This window comes from Talpa occidentalis, unplaced genomic scaffold, assembly GCF_014898055.3.
Source record: "Talpa occidentalis isolate TD23 unplaced genomic scaffold, MPIMG_talOcc4v2.1 talOcc4.9, whole genome shotgun sequence".
Taxonomy (NCBI): domain Eukaryota; kingdom Metazoa; phylum Chordata; class Mammalia; order Eulipotyphla; family Talpidae; genus Talpa; species Talpa occidentalis.
The window spans coordinates 66293721-66313434 of NW_023605305.1; the positions used below are offsets into that span (position 1 = coordinate 66293721).

Below are 19714 nucleotides of genomic sequence, written 5' to 3' on the forward strand. Positions count from 1 at the left end.
GCCGCAGCCCGGGCTGGAGAGCCGCGGGCGGCTGGCTCCCCCGGCCCGAGGAAGCCGGGAGAAAGTTGGGCGCCGCTCGGGGCGCCTCTTCCCCTGCTGTGTGTGTACGTGTGCACGCTCACGTCTCCCCGGCGCCGGGGCCGGGGACAGGAACTGCTCCGGGCACCGTCAGTCCGACGGCGCAGCTCTGGGGGCTCGCAGGGCTGGGGGAGGGCGGGGGCGCGAGCGCCGCGGCGGAGCGCCGGGCTGCACGCACCCCACGTTGACGCGCCTCCCGCGCCCCTCCCCCGCGGCCCCCGCCCTCCCGCTGGAGAACAGGTGAGCCTGGGTACCAGCGCCCACTCCCCACTCCGCCCCGCTCCCGGCCAGCACCCTCTGTGGTAATGCGCCGGGAAGGTTTCATCACCCGTGGCCCACAGCGACACAACCCTGGGTCTCCGCGGTGGGGCGCACTGCCCACCTCTTCGGGGCTGCCTTGTGACTCGGTTGGGGGAGGGGGTGCGGAGACGCTGGGGGTCAGATCATCCTCGGCAGGCCGCCGTTTGACTGCCAAAGCTTCTCTCCCAGGTCCTGGCTGCTCTTGGGCGAAGGGGAAGGCAAAGGAGGAGGTGGGGGTCCAGGGTGGCCGCCGCTGACCGCAGTGGTCAAGCGCATCCTGCGGCCCTGAGTCCAGGAGGAGGGTTGCAGAGTGGGGGAAAGAAGAGGAGGGGGTGGGGTGAACGCCGTCAGAGTGGACTTTTCCTTGGTTTGCAGCGCCAGGAGCTGCAGTCCACCATCCCCGCCCGGCTTTCAGAGCCCCAATAAATGGACACTTTGAAGGTTCGAGTCTGCAGCAGAGGCAGGGCACTGACCAATCATGCCCATGATTCCAATAGCAATTACTTCTTGCAGCCTCAGATCTTTTGTGGAAGGAGGTGGGGTATGAGTACATTAAAATGGGTGGTTCGCCTTTCCCACCCTGCTTTTGTTTGCATAGTTAGCTTCCTTTATTAGTTTATGAAAAACCATCTCCTGTAGATTCTTTAAAAACAAAACATAGCAAACAAAAAAGAAAGAAAGGCAAGAAAGAAAGAAAGAAAGAGAAAGTCAGCAGCGTTTGACCTCCTAGTAGACTCCATAAGCCCTGTATTTCCTGGAGCAGGCTTTCTTTCCTTGGAACATTTTTCTGTGGGTGAGGACATGAGCGATATTAACATTATAAATGGCACCTGACCTGGTGTTTTTTGGGCAACAGAAATAAGAGAAGCCCCTGGAGCAGGGCCAGCCCACCTTTGCCAGATGCAGGTACTCTGAGAGGACTTGATAGAGGCCAGGCAGATGAGGCCACTTGGCTCCTGCTATCCTGGCCTTTGGGGACCTGCATAATATAAAAATTCATCTCCAGGTCATTTGTTCTAGCCCCACTGGAGACATCCAAGTTTCCTGCCTGAGCCAACTGCTTGTTAGAACAAAAAGCAAAGCAGTAGCTAAATTTTTCTGTGTCCTAAAAACAGGTAGTAGGTCTTAAATTTATTTATTTATTTATTTTTTTAGCTCCAGGCCACTTGGCCAGAGTGAAACATCCAGAAAATAATGTCCATGGGTCAGCCTCGTGTGGGCTGAGAAAATTCTGCCAGAATCATTAGGCAGTTTTCTGGGATAGTCAGTTTAGGCAGCAGGCCTGGGGTGGCAGTGTTGGGTTAGGGGCTCAGATTGATGACTTTGTTTGATCTCCCCCTCATTTGTCTAGCTCTGTAACTCAGGCCTGGTTTGGCAGATTGTGACTGATGAGAATGGGGGTGGGGAAGGGGCAGCAATAATAATCATAGTAATTATTATCATTATAAAGCTAACATGAATTGAGAGCAGACATAGAGCTTGTGGCTTTGGTGTCTCTCTAGATTGGAGTCTGACCTAGATGGGAATTGAGACTTGGGAGGAGCAAGGCCAGACTGACTAGTGTTGCCCCAGGGTCAGCAAGAGAGTCTGTCTGGATGGGCCCTTGTGCCCAGTTTAAGGCCCAAGCTGCCAAGGCAAGGATTAGTAGGCCTGCCTGGTGACCTCTGGGGTCTGTGGTTGATACAGGGGATTACATTTTTCTAACTATATCTCACCAGTTAGATTCAGTTAGTGAGTAGATTTAGGGAGGGGACCATTGAGATAGACTTTCAAAGGTGGGAGAGGCTACTGAGAGTAACGACAGTGGTAAGGAGAAGAAAGGACATTGCAGGAGGGAGAGAAGCAGGGTAAATGCACGGAGGGCTGCTATCTGGAATAGAGATTGCCCAGGTGGGAAAGTGGAAGATAAAGCTGGGAATCTGGGGCCCTGTTACCAAATCTTTAGGACAAATCTCTGCGCCCTATGGAAGATCTGGTTCTCATCCTGATGGTATTGCAGGACAAGACTCTTAGATTGAAATTCCTGTTGGAATTAGGAAAATGTCAGGGGCCCAGTGCTGACATTGTGAAAGAGTATGGATGGGAGGAATGGTAGGCCATTCCTTAGAATTTAGCTGTGTGTTGTGTTGCCTAGCAGGATGGAAGGTGTTCTTGCCCGGAGGGTGAGCAGATGGGGTCTTAGAGGGTGGGAGCAGTTGTTATGTGAATGAGGAATAAGGGGTAGGTTGGTACATTCTGTCTAATACAGGCTTTCTGTGAATCACAGAGCCTGGGTGGAAACGTGGCTTCCACGTGGAGAGCACCTCCTACTGCAGGCCCCGCCCCCTTGGGACTACTGGGCTGATAGCACCACCTTCTGGTTAGACAGGGAACTGGCAGAGCAAACAGTAGACTACCTGACTCAGGGCCTTTGGTCTCCTGCTGCTGGGTGTCCAGAGCAGGTCATTTAATGCTGATTTAGACAGTCTTCGCACAATGACATGCTTTTAACTCCCATCAAGGAAACCTCTTTCAAACTTTTTGGTTTTCCTCCCCATTCTTTTGCTAGCTTCCTGTGTGAGCCACATCTAAGTACAGCTTCTTTGCTTCAGGCCTACGTGAAGGAACATGAAAAAAGGTAGCAAAGTGAAACTGGCTAGACAGAATAACAAACCACTGCTGTCAGCCTCCCAAATCTTGAAAGCAGAAGTCTCTCCCTAAAAAGCCTCAATCTCTTCCCTTCTTTTCATTAAACTGGTAGTTTTATTTAATATAATTTGGGATAAAGGAGACTCTGTCTTCTGTATTTGAGTTTGTTTATTTGTACTGCAACAAAATTGCCTTCTGCTGATTTTTGCTCTGAAAGTACAAGGCTTCAACAAAGTGATGGGTTGAGAAATGTTTCATGGGGCTGGTCTGGAAACCCCACCATCATTTATAATTTTGTTTATTGGAGGAAAATATATTCTGAGTTCTCCAAACAGCCAATCCCAAAGTTTTGGAACACACCACTTTTGTGAATTAGACATTTCCTCTCTGTCATCAATTAATAGCCAAGCTGTAATCATGGATTGACTGGAAACACCAAAGATAAAAGAGAATTTTCAAAAATCCCCAGAGAATAAGAACACTGTATCCCTCACCATAAATCCATTTACTGGAAAGAATACAAAACAGTAAACATCAAGTGTCTGTTTGTGGTCTGAGTTTTGCTAGTGCCTTGCTCTGAGCCTGAATAGTATCCCAGATGCCCTGTCTGGTTTCCTTGGGTCATAATTTTGGCTGCTTTATTGTGTGTGTGGAGGTGAACTCCAGGAGAAGATGCTGTGGGCCAGGGGCACCTGGTCTCCTGGGGAGTGCTGGTGGACCCTAGAGGTGGACACCCTGGCCTTGGAATACTAGGAAGCTCTCCTTGGCTGGGTTTCAACTGTGGGCTGTGAACTGTTGGATTTCAAGTGGATGAAGGAAGAACTTTTTTTGTGGGGCATTTTTCTAATGAGTCAGACTTTGAAAACCTTTGTGAAATGACCAGGTCTATTAATGTGATTTAATCCTCAGTTTTAATTGCATCCTTTGACCCATAATCTTAGCCTGTAAGTTTTTTTTCTTCTGAGCAGTTCTAACTATTGGTAAGGATTGATATTTCATGATTTTTGTTCTTCCAAAGATCAAGGAGGCAATTTACTTTTTAGCAAAAACAGAATAAAACATAGCCTATCTTGAATTTACCATCTGGGGCCGTTGTGAGCACTTAGACATTTAAGATACTTCTTGGGATCTTATTCCCTTATATTTTGACACATTTTCTATGTAATCATTCTAGGAATTATTTCATTGTTACTCATGAATTACAGTATATGCTAAAAAACACAAAAATAACCAGAAAATGGAAGAATGAGTGAAACACTCGAAGGATGTGTTTCACTCACCCTTGTGTCACCCTGAATTTTTGTCATGATTGTGTCACCCTGAATTTTTCTAGCGTTTTGATTCAAATATTACATCATCTTTCAAGAGCTATGAAAGATAGGATGCCATCTTTCTGGTTTTATCATGGTTCCTGGTGCGTATGGTTGAAAAGACAGAACCTGCCACCTTTTGCACAAAATGGTAAAAAGGAGAAAATGTTTTGATGGAGGAAAATGTTTTCACAATCATCTGGCAATTCAGAAGAGATGGCAGTGTTGTAGACTCTGATGATAATAGCCAAATGGATTATGCATCTTACAAGATGATAATTTGGATGAATTTTCTCAAACTCCAGAATCAATGAATAACAGTATATTTTGGAGACCAAAAAGAAAATAAGATATTCTTGTCTGGGTAGTCCCTCAACTGGAATGATTTCATCACCCACTATTTTGCAACAAGAACCTGGACCATCCTGTTTTGATGAGAGAATGGGGGCCACTTTTTTTTAACCTTTTATGATATTTGACAAAATTTCCTTGATACTGTTTGAAAGGGACAGTTGATAAAATCAGATGTGTTTACAAAGGTGAGTGAAAGGAAATGGTGATGGAGAAATAAAAGAAAAAAGATTATTGGACTAATCATTCTTACTAATCTAAACCTAAGAATGAACATTCCTGGCCATTAGGGTGAAAGGTAGATGTCTGTCTTCACTGAAATAAAATTAAGAGCCATCAAAGTTTTATGATAGTTTGATGATGCAGGAGTAAGTAGACCAGGAGAAATAATAAGATACAGGTTAACAGAGATTTACTTAAAATCTGGAATCAGAATTTCTATTCTCTCTGTTAAACCTTGACTGGGGTTTATCCCCAAGCACCTGGTGTGTTGCAAGTAACAGAAAACACAAACAAGTCTGTTGCCCCTGGTTCAAGGAAGTCCTGAGGAGGTGGAGCAAGTGTGGGTGCAGTGGGTGCATAGGAGGTGGAGATGTCTTGGGCAGCACATTGCAAAGTCAGGTAGTAAACTGGGGATGGAAGGGAAGAGGGTGAATTTGAGAACTTGGAGACAGAAGGGCAAGATCACCAACTTTGGCATGTGAGGGGGATGGGAGACATGATGGAAGTTTAAGCCTCTCTTTTTCCAGTCACCCCTTCTCCTGCCCCCTTCTCCAATCCTTCCCCACCCCCACCCAACCAAAGCTAACGCTACCTCTGTAGTCACTTCCAACACTGATGCCACCCCTCCGGCTCCCCCCCTTCCAAAGTCAGCTTTGACTTGAAGATGATTCCTTTTCTCCTTTCAGGCCTCTGGAGGAAACTCAATACCAGTTCTTGCTTCTGACTCTGAATGTACCCATTCCATTCAGTCACCTCTCTCCACTTCCTCTCTCCAGGTATCTCAGTCTTTTCTGTTGTGGAGTAGACCACATCAGTCTCAGTCTCCTGCTTTCACCAGTACTCTCTCCAATCCTGACTCTCTGCACTATAGCCAAGTTGATAAAAGCCAAACCAACCAACCAACAGAAAAATAAACCCAAAACAAATTATACCCTCTAGGGCCCAGAAGTCTCAGCATCAAATTCATACTCCTGACCAGGAACTGGAAGGCCCTACCAGTTCTGGCCCTGTTGGTTTTGAACCACTCTCCCTCATTCATTTCCTGACAGAGCCTTCTGTCTATACTGCAAATAGGCCAACCTGTTTCCTGCCTTAGGGCCTTAATGTAAGCTGTTGTCACAATTCAGGGGCCTTTGTTAGTTATTACCTTGTTTATTTGTTTGATCGTTTCTTGTTTTATTTTTTTTCTCTCATCCAAAATGAATGATGAGTACCCTAAAGGAGAGGGTATAATCTGTCATGTTCGATGTCCAGTCACTAACACCCACTACAGTCTCTAAACTTTCAGCACCCTGTGTGTGCACGTGTTTTGGATGACGAAATGCCTCCTGGTTCCATTAGAAGGGCTGGGACTTACAGAGGTGGTGCATGATGTGTGGGGAAGGTGGTACAGGGTTATGGGCCAGCCAGGATCAGTGTCCAGTGGACAGTTTGATAGGCACTCTCCCAACTTTTGTGCCAAGTTCCCTGATCCCACTCTGCTTATACTGCAATTATTTATAGGTCAAAAGTGCTTTCATATAGCTTGTTCTTTTAAGCTTCTCTACAACCTTGAAAGGGAGTAGAATTATTACTTCCATTTTATAGATAAGAAACTTAAGCTCAAAGATTCTTGTCAAAGACACTCACAGACTCAGTCTTCAGGTCCAAATATGGAGGTGGGCATTCAAATTCCCAGATCTTTTTTCACTGTATTATTGTTCTGAAATTCATAACCCATTTCTCCTTCCCCACCCATGAAAAAGAAGGTTTAGGGTCTTATTGCAAAGCACTTTCATTTTGATGCCGATTGAAGTGAGCTTTGTTAGCTTAATGGTCAGAGGAGTCCAGTATCTATGGTATGTCTGTCTCTCTCTCCCCACTCCTGCAACGCCCCCCCCCCAAGTTTGTAAAAACCTGAGAGAGGTGGAAGATCTAGGAAGAGTGAAGAGAGAGAGAGAGAGAGAGAGAGAGAGAGAGAGAGAGAGAGAGAGAGAGAGAAAGTGCTCAGGAATGGAAAATGAACAAAGGTAAGATTCTAGTCTAAAAAGAAACCAAAGAATATTTTCAGATTCTTATTTTTTTTAGCATGACTACAAACAAAAGGAGTAAGTAACAAGATAAATTAGGCCCATTAAAGGAAAGCAAGAAGACTGATAATTGATGAGGAAAACACCAAGGTGGAGCAGCCCCCGAGGGGAAAGGCAGAGGAGAGCTCCAAGGAGGGCATCCTCTGCAGCAGTGGGGCTGTGCATCCCCAGGGATGGTCCTGCTGGTGGTGCTGGAGGCAGAGAAGATGTTAGTTTGCTGATGGCAGAGATGGAGAAGGCAAGGGGAGCTCATCTGGGAGTGTGGAGGTGGGGGACAGCTTCTGGGCTTGTGGGGAAAGTAGACACTTTTGGATTTGGATGCTGTGGGGTTCAGCTCTCAGCCTTGACACAGATGAGCTGTGTGACCTTGTCCAGGCTACTTAGCCTCTCTGAGTTTCAGTCTGCTCAACATAAGTCCAGGGATAATATTAGTACTTCATGGAGTGGTTGTGGGATTGAATGAGATTGTGTCAAAGTGCCTTTCTCAATGCTTGGCTCTGGCAGGGTCTGAAAACCATTGTTCTCCACAGTGATCAAAGTAGGGGTGGTGGCTGTGGCCTTCCTCACACCCCTGTCTGAAGCGAGTAAGAATTGTGACCTTCTCTGGCTTTGGGCACCATCAGATCCTCAGGAGGCAAGAAACAGAGCTGGCAAGTGGCCCCCTCCTGCCTCGGTTGAGGTGGCTGAATCTAGCCGGTGAGATTGGGGTGGGATTCATCTGTGAGGAAGCTGTGTGGGATAGTGACGGGCTACGTTTTTATTTGCGGGCTACTGTGCGTAGTAATGACCACGTTGGCTTTTAAAAAATGCTTTAATGGATTGCTATAGTAGAAAGAAAATCTTTCATTCCTATGTGTATGTTGTCCAAATGGTATTTTTAAAGATTTATTTCTGTGTGTTCACAATGTTCTTGAATAATGTTCCCATAAGTACAGTCAAAGATAAAACTTGCACGGCACACAGAATCTGGTCTTGCATATTTTTGAGCGTGACCGTCTTTTGGCCAAACTTGGGTGTCATTGCTGAGTTCTTCACGACTGTATCCTTGGGAGGACTCACTGGGGCTGGCTCCCTGACCGTGAACGTCCTAACACAGGCCAGCTGGTAGCGGTGCCCCTGCTCATGTCGCCCCTGCCCCTTTTCTTGCCAACAGCTTGGCTTTCTGACTGAACTAGTCAAGGCCAGACTCTTGTGTGTCAGTCACTCATTCCACAAATATCTAATGAGCACTTTTCATGTGCTGCAGGCCGTGCTGGGCTTTGTGGGACATAGATGAGGTGGCTGGAAACAGAAAACACAGTGCTAAGGTACTATGTTAGGGAGAATGGTGTGGGAAGGGCTCCCTGAAGAGGCATCATGTCTGTGAAAGCTGGAATGACACACAAAAATCCACCATGTGGAGATAAGGCGAGGCTGTTTCCAGACAGAAGCAGAGTAAGCACAGCAGCCCTGAGGTGGAAATAAGCTTGGCTTGTTCAAGTAAAGCACTTGTTCAAGTGAACCAACTGAAAGTTGGTTTGTGTGGCCAGAACCTAGAAAGTGATGTGGGGAGAGGCAAGAGATGAGGAATTTAGGGCCTAAGGAGTAGGGGTGTTTTAGTCAGCTTGGGCTGCTATAACTAAATACTACAGAGAGATGGGTGGCTGGAACAACAGATATTTATTTCTTGACAGTTCTAGGGGCTGGGAAGTCAGAGATTAGGGTGCCAGTGTCTTGGATTATCTGGAGGCTCCTTTCCTGACTTGCAGATGGCTGCCTTCCTGCTGTGTCCTCACATATGGCCGGGGTGGGGGGTTGAGGGGGGTGGGGGGTGAGGGTAGGGGGAGTGGGAGGGCAGGGGAAGGGGAAGAAAGAGAGAGAGGGGGATTCTCTGGCCTCTTGTAAGGCATTAATGCCAACATGGAGGCTCTACCCCCATGACCTCATCTAAATCTAATTGCCCTCCCAAAGGCCCTGCCAACAAATCCTGTCGCAGTAGGGGCTTAGGGCTTTAGCATATGGATTTTGGGAGACACACTATTTATTCCACAACACTGAATTGCAGAGTTAAGCAAAACGGAATCTTTGGGCCCTGTGGAGTTATCTTAGAGAAGGAAGGAGAGAATGGCTTCTAGACAGAGAGGACCTTTGGCCCAAAGCTGAGCCAGTGCAAGGCCAGGGAGGGCTCCTCTCTGTGCTTTACATCTTTAGTGCTCTCAGCAGAGACACTTTCTCTGCATCTTTGGGCTACAGAGTAAGCTAGTCTCTCTCGTTTGTAACCCCAAATTCCTGATTCCAGAGGGAGAGTCCCTTCGGTCAGATTCCTGCTCTGATGCCTTGTGGTCCAGAGGCCAGGGCCCATGATGTGCCTGGTCAAGGACTGGTGTCCATCCTGGGCCCCTGTTGGTAGGACAGGGAGGGCACCTCCCTAGGATGGAGCCTCACTGCCTGCAGGGTGCCAGAAGGCATGTGTGGGTGTTGGCTCTTAGGATTTAGAGGAGTGTGTGGCAGCTGTGAACACCTTCTCTGCTCCCAGCCAGTTCTGTGCAGCTTCTGAATGGGAAGTCCCAGCCACGGAGGGCAGAGCAGCATTTGGGGGGCTGAGAGCCAGGAGACCTACATGAGGAAAGCAGAGTAGTGGAAGCCTGGCTGGAGAGCAGCCTTCGGCCTGGCCTGGGTAAGCAGAGCAGTGGGCCTTAGTGCCACTGAGGACGGGTCTTGCCAGGAGGACTGAGGGTGACTGTCATAGACACAGTACAACCTGGGAAGTGAACTGCCATGTCCTTGCTTTTCTCGCCCCTTCAGAAGCACCGTCCTCTGGTGACTTGCTGACACAGGAAGGTCACTGGGGTGTGAAGTGACTGCTTGGGATCTAGGTGGGGTATTAGGGGCTCTGGAGCCCGTGAGGCCCATCTCTGCAGTTCTACCTGCCCTCCACACCCCACCTTGGCTCCATTTTTTCATCCTCCTCTTACTTATGAGTCTTCTTCCTCCCTTACATACTGTTTTGCTCCGTTCTGTAGCAGTTTCCACAAGTGTGGACCTGTTCTTTCCAACAAGTGAAATGGAAGCTTCCTAGAGTCAGGTTGCTGCTGGGGTCCCCGCTTCTGAATGACTCACAGTCCTGGATGCACAGAGGCTCTTGGTGGATACTTGTCCATTGAATTGAATTGGCTTATGATTCTGAGCTATTCGCGAGGAGCCAAGGACCAAGGTGGGTCTGCAGGGTGGGTCCATGTGCATCCAACCTGTGTCAGTCACTACCAGCTCTTTGCTTATCACCTGCGAGGTTTTTGTCAACCTGTATTCCACCTGCGCAATTATTTACTTCCTATTTTTCTTTAAATTGGCTCATCCTTTTTACATAGGAAATTTATTTTAGCAGGAAACTTTATAGCCCGATGACATGTGAAAACTGGTATTCCTTCCTGTAAATAGAAGGTAGTTAAAATAAATGCAATAAAAATAAATATGAATCTCCTAAGTAGAGAGCATGTAGCCCATTGCCCCCTGAATCTTCTGCAGGGTTGCAATAACACATCACACTTTGGGGGACTCTGACTGCAGTGGTGGGTGAGGATGCATTTAGGGAAAGAATCACTGTCCCTGGACATACTTCTGTGTCTTGGGCAACTTCCTATCCCATGAATTGTGTGTACGGCAGCCAGTGCTACCACTTGTCGGGCACTACAGTGAGAGGCAAATTGGGAGGGGGGCAGTGAGAGAGCCAGTGGAGATGCTTGGGGGCTGTACTCTTGTTTTGGGGGTGCTCCTTGACCTCTTGCCCTGACTCAGGCCCCAGACTCCTCCTGCTGAGTGTAGAACTCATTCTTTTCCTTTCCCCACTAGCTGTTAGTCCTGAGAACAGCTGCGGAGGAAGAAGAGGCTCAGGAGGGAGCGGAAAGGAAAAAGGGGAGCAGGAAGGAGGAGAAGAAAGAGGGTAAGGAAAAGGAGGGAGAGAAAAATACAGCAGTCTTGTGTAGTGGGAAGCAAAGACTCAGCAGTCTGCCTGGAGGAGGAGGAGACAGCAGGATGAGGGGCAGGAAAATGGAGACAGTGGGGCTGAAAGAGGCTGACAGTTGACCATGATACCTTGTAGTGGGAAAATAGTTTTGGCTGAGAAGACAGCAAAGAGTCAATTTGTCCTTGAAGTGCTTGCTGGCTGGGTGGACAAGCACAGAAGCAACGTTTTGGCTCTTGCCTTGCAGTGGGAAATCTTATGTAGGATTTGTAACTCTTCTGTGAATTGGAAGACTTTAAGAGTAAAAGGCAAGGTAAAAATGTTAAAAAGCAATCTGATTATCATTAAGAAAAATATATCATTCTCTCTGAATATTTGGATTTGGTTTAAATACCAGCTTAGATGTTAGCAGGTTGAACAACCAAATGTCCTATCAGATCATCAGTAAACCTTCCCATTCCAAATCTGTTGTGTCCTGGCCTAACGGTGATAGAAAAACTCTCAGAGGGGCCAGGACTTGGCCTGAACCTCCCTTGAAGGCCCTTGCCTGGGCCACGCCCAGCATCCCTGACTTCTCTGGCATTGAACATAAATCTGGTGGGGGGTCTTCCAGACAGGGGACCCCCTATCTCTTTGCAACTTGCACTGTCTAGGTTGCTGATGCCTGAGGCTGCAGCCCCTGCTCCCTGTACCCCAGGCTTCCTGCTCCTGTGCAGGTGTCTTCCTGGTTTGGGACAAGTCTTGGCAAGGATGTCAGGAACCAGTGTGTCTGGTTGAGGACCAGAAGGGACATCTTGTGTTCTTGGGGAACCCCCTTCTGCATCTAGATCAGGTTGCTCTTTGGGTGAACCCAAGTGGCTTCCAAGTGGGTAAACCAGCCACCATATCTCTGCAGTACTTAATTTCTCTCCTCTGTGGCTTCAGAGATGTCATTTCACCTCTTACCACCTAAGCTGACCTGGTCTGAATCCAGGCTCTGCCACACCAACTGTGTGACCTTGTATAAGTTCTTAACCACTCTGTTCCTGTTTTTTTTTTTGTCTGTAAATTGGTATAATTATCACAATTATCTTCTATGGTTGTGAGGATGAAGAGATTTGACTGTGTTTGTATCCTGGGGTCACTCCTAGCTGCTCATTACTCTGTTGCTCCCCTTCCCCCTTTTAAGACCTTTTCTCATACCCAACCCTCACCAGGAACCTCCACTTCCCTCTGTGACCTCGCAGGCATCTGTTGATAACTTGTCTAAATTCTGGTTCTGCCCGCTTTGTTTCTGGGGCTCTATGGAGCCACCCGCAGAGACTCAACTCTGGGCTCTCTGACTGCTTTTTTTTACTCTTTCCCTTAGTGATGCTATCAGATACCATGTCCATTTGCATGGGTTCGTCCCTGTCTCAGTTCCCCAGCTAGTGGCGGCCACTCTCCTCTTGCCACCCCCCTCATCTTTTCACTACAGCCTGCCGGCCCCTCCCCAGTTCTTGCAGCAGGTTCCTCAGTGGTTTGTTCTTTCCAGTCCATCCTCAGCCTCCTGCCAGATTGTGGTGTTGCCTGTATCGTGGGAAACCTTTAACAACTCCCAGGGGCCCGGGCATGGGCCACAAGCCTCTTAGCAGAGAGTTCAAAGTCCTCCTGGTGCTGCCTTCCAAACAGCAGTCACTGCCTTCAGCTCAGACCTGCGGTCTCTCCCAGCCCAGCCTGCTCCGTGCCCTGGCCTGCTTTTGCTCCCTGTTGGGATGCTTCCTGAGAGGTTAGTGTGTGTGTCCAGCGGCCTGGGTCACAGTCCCCAGTTATTTAATCAAACATGGGTCTGAGCTGCTGAGGAGGTATTTGGAAGATGTGGTTAACATCTATTGTTACAATCAATTGACTTGTAGTAAGGGAGACTAACTTCAATGATGTGATGGGCCCTCACCAATCCAGTAAAGGCCTTCAGAACAAAACTGAGGTCTCAAGACTGAAGCATTAACTCCTGCCTGAGTTTCCAGTTGTTGAGTTCAGACTTGCCAGCCCACAATTGCATGGCCCAGTTCCTTCCAAGAAATCAATCTTTTTACACACACACACATCCATAGATATAGTCTATACTGTATTCTTAAATAAAGTAAGCTAGAGTAAAGAAAATGTTACTAAGAAAATCACAAGGAAAGAGCATACTGTACTGGATGTAGAGATGCCACAAATTTACATTGTCTGTTTGCAAGAAAATATATATGTGGACCTGCACAGTTCAGCTCAAACCCATGTATATATGTGTGTGTAGTATGCATCATACATGTGGTATGCATTACTGGTTCTGTTTCTCTGGAGAAGCCTAACATATCTATCCATTCTGGCCTGGTTCCCACTTTACTTTCTGGGTCTTTTTCTGAGTATTTGACCTCCAGAAGCCGTGCGTTCCAGCCTACTCCTAGAGCCCTGATTCCCAGGGTGCTGCCTTAACTTTCCTCCTGTACTTCCAAATGGGTTTCCACAGCCTTATGATTGTGCACCCCCAGTTCTACTCTTGAGGAGAGGTACCCATTCTTATTGCTCTAGTGCTTCCCCAGCTCCCAGGATATCTGGCACATAATTGGTGGTCACCAAATATTTGCTCGGTGAAGACAGGTCGTAGCATTGGGTGGTAAATTGGGGATAGTAGTGACTTTAAGTGGATTACAAAACACTTTCCTGGATGTTAAGGGGGGGAGGTGGAGAGTCATGGATAGTGAATCCCAAGTCATTCTTCAAAGAATTGGCTTATTCTTTTCATGTTTGAGGCCCAAGGCTCTAAAGCATACCCTTGACTGCAAGTCTTTCCCTTCGTCCTCCCTCTCCTTGCCTCCCTGCCCAGTGTTGTTTCCAGAACATAAAAGTCATGTTTAGACATAGCAGAGGAGAATGAGACATAGGGCTCCTAAGCTCTCATTTCATTTGGTGGGTGGTACCAATCAATTATTGTCATGTCTCGCTCATGGTTGAATATTATTCTGGGATTTGCCTCTGAAGGGGCCATCCCTTGGGTATCTCCAGGTAGTTCCAATAGAAGACCATGGACGTGACCCATTTAAATGTGGACAGCTGAGCAGATGACAGGCCAGGACACCAGCCTCTACAGTACAGGCCAACCCTGCTTGTGTCCCTGGTGATGCTTTACCACGTGACCTGGCGACCACGGTGAACATGCACTCAAGATGTCTCTGTCCTCAGCTAAGGAACTTTTCAGTTTTAACTAAAGCCAAGGCCTTCTGGAATTCTCTTTTAAAGATCTGATACATAGCCCTGTTTTACCTCTACCTTGGAATCGGCACTCTTGTGCTTTCTCTTTTAACCAAAAACACCACTCTTGTTGGTGGGGGAGGTGGAGTTAAATGAACACAAGGAGGGCATTGCAAATGATTTTTGAAATGGCAAAAAGTCCTTTTATTTTGTCATTTTTATGGAAAGGTCATATAATTGAGGGGGAAAAAAAGCAACCGTCCTCGATGTGTTACACTCAGGGTTTACAAAAAAGACGCTTTGTTGATAAAATATGAACTGTTTGAAAAATTTATAAGAGTCTAAAATCCTGCATAGCCCTTCAGAATTTGAAGCAGCAGGAAACCACTGTGATATTTTTAAAACAAGTATTTATAAAAGTAATTGGGTACTCTTGATGTGGAAAAAGGAGGAAAAAAAAAACTGCTAAGGAAGCTATATTGGACTTGACATAAAAGCGAGGTATAATTTGGGAGCAGAAGGAAGGGCGAGGGACATGGACACACAGTACCTGCCTGCTCTCCTGGCTGGAGGCAGGAACCCAGGGCCCTGTTCCCCCTGCGCCGGGAGCGAGGAGCCCTTCAAGGCCTGTGGTCAGTGCCCAGGTATCAAAGCTAATTTCCGCAACCTCTGTTTCAAACCTGGAGACCTTCTAAAGCTGATTACATGCAAGCAGGACAGAAAACACATGTTTCTGAGAACATTTTGGTTAAAATTAAAGATGTGGCAGGGTCTGTGCCAATAATTTACTTGAGAATATCCAAACCAGATGCTGCTAGCCCGTAATTCCGAGTCAACTGCCAAAATTATGTATTTACTTTAATCCCAGAGATGAAGTTAGACCTGCATGGTTTTTGTTATTTGTGATGCAAAAGAAAAAAAAAAATCCGATGTCACAGCTAATACCCGGTGAAGGGAAAATGGGTAGGATGTCTGTTTACTGCTTGAATATATATGGATTCGAGCTCTGTGCTGTCTAAAAGACTATAAGAAACTGAGTCTCAAAAAGGAGAATGCTCTAGGTGTTCAGCAAATGTGTCCATTGGGTAGCACGTTCATCCGTGAATGACAACCTTGCGTTCTCACAGTGTTTCTCCTAACGGCAGCTCTAATTTCTGAGTGGCTCCCGCTCATGGGCACATCATCTTGTTCTGTGATGTCAAACATCTGGATGAAAATAGGAAAAAATTCAGTTGACTGCTTGGGTTTCTGTTGTTTATCAAGCCAAATAATTGCCTGGGGGGACTTAGCTGGTCAGTAGACAACATTTTTTTGGTTCTGACTTGGATATTTAGTCTCTCACTGGACAGAGGCGATCTAGTATAGCGGGTCTGTGTGCTGGTTCTGAATCCAGACTGCCTGGGTTCGAATCCTGCCTTCACCACATCTAGCTGTGGGGTAGTTACTCTGTGTCTAGTGTTCTCATCCTTAAAATGGGCATAGTAATCTGCCTTGCCGGGTTGTTGTGAGGGTTGAATGAGTAAACACAAGTACTTAGTACAGCACCTGAACTCTGTATATTTGCTCAGCTTCATCCTTCCTATTACTTGAGACTTAGCAGGGGATAGTCCAGGGAATATATGTCTTTTGTCCTTTTGATAAATGAGAAGTGTCCCTTGGGGGTTTGGGGATTTGTTTTGTACCATGGTAAAGTCTTCAAAACATAACATTTACCATTTGTCCATTTTTTACCTGTCCAGTTCAGTGACGGTTAGTACATTCACCTTGTACAATCATCACCACCATCCCTCTCCAGAAGAGAATTTATTTGCATTGCAAAAGTAATCTTTGGAATCCACGGCTGGTTGGCCGCACCTCAGTTTGGTCCTCGTCCTCTCTCCTGAATTACTACCGGGGCCTCGTCCTGGGCTTTCTGCTCCCTCCCATCTAGACCAGTCCTTCTGAAACACGAATCTGATCTCTGTGGCCCTGTTGGTTCTGTCCATAATCCTCCACCCCACACGGCATCCCTACAGGCTAAAGCCTCACTCCGTGACCTGGCATTTAGAACTTTGCTCCTGATGGCTGTGTTTGTCATGCAGACCCCAAAATGTATTTGGGGGAGTCTCTGCATATGTGCTGCCTGAGGGATAAGCCAGCCAGGAATCACATTCATTTTATAGATGAAAATTGGAATTACCCTCAGCTTGGGATTGCATCCCACTTATGCCTGGATGCTCATTGGGGTCTGTCTTATTACACCTAAGTTGAGGGGCACTGGGAGCCAGGCAGTGCTCTCTGTTCCTGAACTCCTGCTCAGGGTCAACCCTTGCATGTGAGATGTACAACAGAGGAGTTGGGCCTCAGGAGATTTGGGTTCTAGTCCTGCTTTTCCCGCCCCTCCCCCCCATCTCAGAAATGATGAGGGTAGCCCACGTTGGGCACTTTGGGAGTGGAGGAGGCCGGGAAGGGTGAGGGGCACTTTCTCAGATGGTGGACAGACATCGCCAGGGGTAGGTGGAGGGTCCTTCTTATTCACCACTTTGCTTGGTGTGCAGCCCAGCGTCTGATCCAGAACAGACACCGTTTAAATGTCTGTTGAATGAGGGAATTATTTTGATCCTCAGTGACACTTTATTTGTCATTTATTAGTGAATAGCGGCTCCCCATTTATGATTATATCAGCTCCTCCAGTTCCATCTCACTTTATATTGGCCATCCTGCCTTGCAATAGCTATTCAGTGGCCAGTTCTTATTTTTCAATATCTTTCAGTGGGGGGAATTGATACCTTTCTTCTAGGTATTTTTTAAAAACTAGCCTACAGGTATTAACTAGTACAGTTGACCTTGTTAGGGGTTATGGACTCCAACCCCCATGCAGTCAAAAATCTACCTATAACTTTAGACTCGCCCAACTTAACAACTAAGTCCTTTCTTGGTATCCACAAGGGACTGGTTACAAGACTCCTTGCAGATACCAAAATCTGAGTATGCTGCAGTCCTTAATAGTCTGGTCTCTGCATCCTTGGAGTCAACTGTGAAAGCAGAATCCAAAGAGAAAGCATTCCTCAGGTAAGTGATCCTGCCCAGTTCAAATCCATGTTGTTCAAGGGTAATGGTATGTACAAATATCATTCTGTCATAAACCTGAAACTTACATGTCATATGTCAGTGATACCTCAGTTAAAAAAGTCATTTTAGAAAGAGGAAGGCTTAAAGAAAAAAACAACCCTCAGTGTTCAGCAGGCTCCATTCTTGGGTTTACTCTCCATTTCTTACACTTGCTATCAGTGTGTGGAAATGATCCCTGGAATTTTCTGCCTTTACAGATGGGACAAGGGTCTCCCTGGAGGGGTGTAATTTCTATACAGCTGCCCCTGCTTCCCCAGATCTGTGGAGAGGCTGATTTTTAAGGCACCTCTCCTTTTGACATGTTCTCTGGGTGATCCTAACTCTCACGTTAAGCTTACCTGGGAAGGCTTTGCTTGTCTTGAGTTGAGGAAAGGTTATAAAATGACTTTTCCTTCTCAATATTTGCAATATGCTCAGACTATCAATGATATTAGCGCTAGGCATGGAAGACTGCTGCTTGCGAAGACGTTTCTATCTGGACTCATTTTTCTGCTGTGTTCCTGGTTGCAAGAAAGACTCAGGTTGGACCTACTCATAGAGTCACAAACACTACCCCTGCAGGACAGACTTGAGTGTGTGACCGTTGTCGCCATCAGAAGAGCCCAGCTCAAGAACGTGTGTTCAGTGGGGCACCCCATCAGGAGGGGTTGGACTGCCTTTACTATTGCCCTCCCGGGTCTCTGCTTGCCAGTGACAGTCACTTACACCCCATGCATCTGCAGGGAGACTGGAAGAAGCAAGCTTTTCTTTTCAGTCTGAGGAATGTGTGAAAGGCCAGTGTCAGACCAATGAGTGCGGCCACTAACAGTGCCTCTGGCCACACCCACCCGCCTGCCCTACCGCAGCCCCTCTTGCTGTCAGCTTGTCAACAACTTGGACTGAGCCACTCTGTTTGTGGGACTCTGTGGGCTCACAGGGAGACAGAGGAGGAGACATCTTCACCACTCTGGGCTCGGAGTGGAGGGCTGCTCCCAGGAGGCTATTTATTTCAGATGAGGAATTTTGCTGGCAATTAGATCAGGTTGCTGCTGGGAACCACACATGTGCTGGGCTTCAGGCTTCTAGTGGGTGAGGCATTCATGGAGCTTGAACATGTGTGCACAGATACACTCGTGCCAATGCCTGCATACACCCACCCCGTGTGAGCACATGCTCATGGCGCACATGCCCCCCATGCACACACACACACCACCGGAGCATGTGCACAAGTGTACCCACTTGTGAACACACTCAGCACACAGGTTCTTTATTAAGCAGATAAACATACACATCAAACAATACCCTATTTATAGAAACAATAAACCTAGCAGGGATGATTCAAATAAAATCTCATGTTCGTCCCATATTCATACCAACATAAAATCTGATACTTGTCTGTCTACTCCTTACTAGTAATACTTGATCTTTTTACTTCTCTAATTCTCCTTTTGCTTGGAGAGCCTGCCAGTTCCTCTCACTCTTCCTCTGACTTTGAAAGCAACCCTTGAGTCTATTTCTCCACTCTGGCCAGAATGAAAGCCTCCTCCCACTGCCTTTCCTGGGGTCATTTCATGATGTCTGGAATCATAGCCCAACTCTGACACTGGCTTTGTCACTGGGACTAGTCCCTAACTCTTTGTGCCTCAGTTTCATTGTCTGTAAAATGAGATGATAATTACCATCTACTGTATTGTGGTGAGAATTAAATGCTGAGCCCAGTGGCGGGAACATAGTGATATTCAAAAAATACTAGTGACTTTAGTTTCCTTTTGGCCCCGGACTTTTCTGGAGAGAACTCCTGACTACCTTGGGCTTTTTCCTTTTGTACTGAACTTCCCAGGTGTTTGTTCTTTGGGGAACAAGCTGTCTTTCTTTTCTGTGTGAGTTGGAGAAGGAACCACCAATATTAGATACACACCCCATGATTCCTTTTTCTAATCCATAGGCTTCTGTCCACCTGGTTGCCTGTTTTTACCCTTTGGAGCTATAGTTGGGATTATTCCTAATTTGCATCACATGGTTCCTTAGCAACCCTCACTAACATAGGATTAGGTACAAAAATACTTTTGGTTAGAATTTCAAACATTTCAATTTATTATAGACCATTGTGTTAAAAATGATTACTTTGATTTTCCCCTTCCTTATTTTGAAAGTAATGTGAATCCATTGTGAACTATTTAGAATACCCAAACAGAAAGAATCAGCATCTTTGTGAATATTCTTCTAGTTTTAAGAGTGGATATACATACATATTTGTACAAAATGGGACTGTTGTACATATCCTTTTTTATGAACAGCCCCCCCATTTTACAGTGTTTATGTCTATAATGTTTTAAAATGAGTTAAAAGGATATATTTCTAAATATATCCCCCTATGGGGGTGTAAGGGCAGGACTAGGGCACGGTACAGGTTTTCTGATCTCATGCAGACTGGGTAAAGGAGGAGTCAGAGTCCTCAGTAGTTTTGCAGGTTTTTTATTTGGGGTTCACCAGGCATATGGCAGGCAGGGGTGCTGGCTGGGGGGGTGGGA

At 46.6% G+C, this 19714-nt stretch overlaps 1 long non-coding RNA gene across 1 annotated transcript in view; it reads left to right on the forward strand.

The window, feature by feature from the left end:
- Positions 1 to 289: 289 nt before the first annotated feature.
- LOC119236051 (uncharacterized) overlaps positions 290 to 19714 on the forward strand; it is a 147601-nt gene continuing 128176 nt past the window's right edge. Inside the window, exon 1 of the long non-coding RNA XR_008550173.1 lies at positions 290 to 318. This is a non-coding gene — a long non-coding RNA (uncharacterized LOC119236051). The remainder of the gene's footprint in view (positions 319 to 19714) is intronic.